Source organism: Lemur catta, chromosome 1, assembly GCF_020740605.2.
Source record: "Lemur catta isolate mLemCat1 chromosome 1, mLemCat1.pri, whole genome shotgun sequence".
In the NCBI taxonomy this organism is placed as follows: Eukaryota; Metazoa; Chordata; class Mammalia; order Primates; family Lemuridae; genus Lemur; species Lemur catta.
In genome coordinates this window covers 239,966,306-239,971,300 of record NC_059128.1, presented here as the reverse complement: position 1 = coordinate 239,971,300, position 4,995 = coordinate 239,966,306, and the positions used below count along the sequence as shown (strand labels likewise).

Here is a 4,995-nt window from a genome sequence, read left to right as displayed (position 1 = left end):
TGCTTAAATGTTAACCTTCCTTGGTACACACATGGCTACTTTAATTGCTTTGTATTTCCTGATTTTTTTTTTTTGATAGTGTTTTTTCTTGTGTTTAAAGCAAGAAACTTGTCATGTCTACATTTATAATTAATAATAATCCTCCTTACCTGCTTGGGAAGGTCCTGAGAGTTCTGGGTTTGTTACCACTTGGGCCGACTCTGCCCCAAACAGCTTCTCCTCTTCCTGGGTGGGGTTACCATTTGGGTGTTAATTTGGACTCAGGCAGGCGCACATGCACTTCGGGCTGCAGCTGGCCTCGGGGCAGCCCCAAGCGCCCCGGAAGAGGCTTGTGGCCCTGCGGAGCGCAGACACCTGCCGGCCTTGGGTGCCTCTTACCGTGTAACCCTCGCAGTAACGCGGTTACTTTACACGGGCTTCAACCAGGAGCACAGATTTCTCGAAGGAGAACTAGGCCATGTTGAAATGCTATTTCCGCTGCAGCTGCTTAGCTTTAGTTGTTTGGGGGTAAAAAGCCAAAATACCCTGCCAAAAAAGTGATGATCTGGGATGATCAGAAGACTGTTACTGAAATAGAATTTTCTACAGAAGTCAAGGCAATCACATTGCCGCAAGATAGAATTGTGGTTGTTTTGGACAACATGATTAACACATTGACTGACACACGAGAAAAAAAATTTTTTTTCTTTGGGGCCACAGTGTTTCATTACAAAAATAGAATACAAACTTTGAAAACAAAATGATCTTTTCTAATTTAATGAAAAATTTGTTATTTTTTATTGTTTTCTGTGCGTGAGTTATATGCAAATTGAAAAATAGTTTACATGGCTCCCAAGGTATAGAGACGTATGAATTACACATGCTTCATGAGGCACCGGGCTCAAAACTAGCTTGAGTTAAATACAACTCACATGGCAGTTCATGTGTTAAGGTGTTTATATTCGCACACAATCCCCATTAGTTGCACGCTTTGAAATCTGCCATAATCCTTAAGGCCTGTGTGTCCTGTGTGTCCTGTGTTCTAATAGTAACAATTCCCTGGCACATACACGGGCCGTGTGCAGTTTGTGGACCCGGCCAGCACACAGAAGCCTCCACGGACATTCCTGCACACCACGGCATCCTGTCACTTAATCCACAGGGAGCAAGAATCGCAGCTGCATCTGAAAAAGGGACCCTTGTAAGAATATTTGATACTTCTTTTAACATTTGGTAACTAAAGTAGGTTATGGGTTCTACATTGTCAACTACTTGAGGTATATATTTAATTTTCTTAAATTCCCTTAAAGCAACTTAATTTTATGGTTTTGAGTTCAGGTAGCAAACATTTAAAATCTGCATAACAGCAAATTCTCTGTTTTGCCAGTTCCTTTACTGTCATGTAGTCAACTAACTTTGTATGTGGATTTTGATGTAAAGTATGCATATTACTTTTAGGTGTATTTAATCATGAAATTTAATTTTGTACACTTATTTGTAATGTTCCTTTTAAATAAACGTGACTAATTTTGTTGTAAAAAAATTTTTGACTCAAAAGTAAATTCACCAAATAATCATCCCCTCTCTGGGTATCAAGCAATGTGTTAGGCCTGAGAAAGATGGATAAAATTCTTATCTTTAAAGAATTGGTGATTGTCAAAGGCTAAGGGAATTTCCAGACATTAAAATACTTCCTAACACTTCACTGTGCAGACGCCGACCTCTCACTGCCTATGTGAAAGTTGGAGCCAAAACAGGCAGCCGGGTTGGCCACGTCTCTTCTTTCAGATGACTCTAAAAACCTCTCAAACTCACTGTGCAACAAAGGCTTTCAAAATTCAACTTTTATAAAGAGGCAGAGATCAGATTCTGGAAGAAATGTGACTCAAGACAAATATGTTTATTGAAATGGTTTCCCCACTTCCCTCTTTTTGTTCATTTGTTTTTTTCTTCTCCAAAATGTCTAGCCTGTGGAATCACTCTTTGATGCTCTACCTCTACATGAACGCTTTCTTGTTAGGCAATAAACAGCAATCTCAATGCATTGACAGGGTATTATTGGTAACACAAATTCACACGCAGAAGCATAAACAATAATAAAACATTTCAGGCTGGCTTCTCCTCAGAGTTGCTACCCAGGAAAGAGTTTGATTAGGGAGTGTACCATGCTCAGGGTTATCCTGTCCTTCGTAATCTGGAGACTAAATTCTCATACTCTGCCTTGGCTTTTATTACCAGACAACATGATCTTTGTTTTAATACACACTTGTGCCTGCAACAGATTATTCTAAAAAGGCCATGATAACAATGCATTTGAAGTAGTATCTCTTGTAGAAAGTTTAAACCAAAGGGAACTTGTTCCAGTGGAAAATTCTGTAAGTGCAATATTGTGGGGGGTGTTGAGAAATGAGGATAACAGTCTGTTTTAGTCATATGCCTCTTCATGCAATTGCTGAAAGCAGTATGAAATCATTTGGTCACATCTGTGGGATGTGATGGGGCCTGTCTGCTGCAGGAAAGGAAAGGCAGCTGCCTGTGGATGTGGCATGTGGGAGAAAGGACCCGCCCACTCTAATGATGAGTCTTTCTGGCTCCAAAGTCCCATCTTCCAGTCTTAAGAGTAGAACACTAGAGTAAGGGCATTGTCTCTTGAGTAAGGACTAATTAAAACAGAAATTCCCTACTTTATGAAATTGTGATAATAGTAATCTCTCTCAGAGGATTGTTGCATGTATGGAATGAGATCATCTATGTAGAGTACATTGTAATTATGGATATATTAGATGCCGTTATCACTATAATTATTATCATCACTCTTATTCATCTAGAAGCCCTTGCACTTCCCAACAGGGTCTGAAGAATTCGCTGGTCAGACCTCACTTCCTCCTAAGTGATGGCTCCTTGTTTTGATTGAGTCCCGTGTCATTGGTACAAGTCACTTGCTAGGCTCACATGGGTGCAGCTGTGTTCAACTGAGTAATGTGGGTTTCCATATTTTTCACTTTTGGTGACCAGATGGAACAATATCAACATGGAGTAATTTGAAGCTGAATAAGTCATATCCCACTTCTGAGAAATATGTTTTGGTTAACAATCTCCTTTCTAAGGTGTAAATAAACTGGGTCTCATTTTTTCATCCAGAGTTTGATAACTAAGATCAGACAAAGCATGAGAGTCTGTTGTGGCTTGGAGTGGGCAGGAAGAGGAATCTTGGGCTAGTGACTGTTGGTGAAAGGCTGACTGTGTCGGGAGGTGCCAACGCCCAGGCACCTGCAGGACCAGGCTGGCCAGATGGAGGCGGGGAGAAGGTGTGGGCGAGTATTTTCCCTAGGGCAGCTCAGTGGTTGGTGTGGCATTGAAATTCCCCAGCAGGCTGCCTGTAGCTCTCTGGCTGTAGGGTAGGTTGCCAATGCCTGAGGTGAGATGTCAGGACTAGTTTGGAAGGCTGCAAGTTAAAAATGTTTTATGGTTTTGACCAGCTCAATGTCTTATAATCCAGTTTCTACAGTTCATTCCAGTTCAGTGCAGTGTCTCACTTCTTAGTCTTGGCTTCCCCTTCTGGAAGGTAAAATTTAAAAAGGAAAGAAAATAGAAGAAATAGAAAAGGGGAAGAGCGTTTCCTCCCTGCCCCTATGGAAAAGTGGGTCAGATTTCTAGGACCTTTATCTTTTCATCTTTATTATGCACATAAGCCAGGGCTTTTAAAACCTGTTTCTAGGAGTGCCTAGGGCTTTTTGTAATCTTTTTTCAAATTGATATTCTGTGAAGAAATGACCCCCACTCCTAACTGCTAATAGAAAAGTATACTTTAAAAAATTAACACTCTAGCTTCTCTAAATACAGAAGTAAAGATAGCAAGTTACTTTTGGATCAAATTTTTACATTTACATGAACAATCACAAGTAGTTTCCTTTAATTATATAAACAGAGGAGTCTGATATTTTAAGGAAAGGATCCCAGAGATTCTTTCAGATTTTATCAAGGCACCCTTGCTTTGTGTTCTCTTCATATGCAGTTCTCTTAGGAAAACTTGTTGGGATTTAAGGAACAAATTAGAAAAATAAAATAGATGTGAATGTGTTTGTACCTCAGACTGGTGAAATGACACAGAGCAGTTCTAATCCCAAGGGGATTATGCAAGTTCACTTTAGGGCACCTGAGTAATTACTTGGATAAAAATAAACAAACAAACAAAAAATAGCAACAGACTACTTATGTGGGCATTCCTGTTGACAACTGAGAAGTATAACTGCTCAAGAGAACATATCCAGAATGTTTCTGTCAACTTGGAAAGAAAGATCAGTTTAACTCTTATCAAAGATCTAACATAAAGAAGGCAGCTCATCTCGGTGGGGCGCTGGGAGGAGGCAAAGAGGCATTCCTCATCCCCACCACCTACAGGCCCTCTTTCCCAGCCCTTCGCCTACCCCTGCTCTTACCACGCTTGCACGTGAATTCCACATAAGCAGGGGCTTTGTCTGTCTTGTTCACTGTCAAATCCTCGGAGCTTAGGACAATGCCAAGCACCTAGTGAGCTCTCAAGAAATTACATTTTTAATGAAAAAATGGATAAATTTAAACTTGGAGAAATATCAAAGCCATTGAATGACTGAGTTAGAATCTTAAAGAGATCTGCTGGAATTATAAGCTGAATCTACCAAGATAAAATTTAATAGGGAAAAATGGAAAACTCTGCCCTTGGGTCCCCAAATCAACTCCACAAGGTCCACAGATGGAGAGGTGCAGCTTAGCAATACCTTGTGTGAAAAATTTGTTCGACAGTAAATACAACATAAATTAGCAGTGTATTATGATTGAGATAAAAAAATTTGATATGATTGTAGACCACATTAATTAAGATATGATACCTAGAATAGAGAAGGTGATAGTACTTGTCTTCTTTATGTTGAACAGGTGGACTTGGAGTAGTATGTTCTATTCTTCTATTGTGGATACTAAACTCAAAGAAAGATATAAGCAACTGAGAGTGTGTTTAATGGAGACTAGCCAGGACAA

The 4,995-nt window shown here is 39.9% G+C and overlaps 1 pseudogene; it reads left to right on the top strand.

Annotated features, from left to right (window-relative positions):
• Positions 1–274: 274 nt before the first annotated feature.
• Positions 275–1,216, top strand: LOC123648618 (annotated as a pseudogene).
• The last annotated feature ends 3,779 nt before the right edge of the window (positions 1,217–4,995 follow it).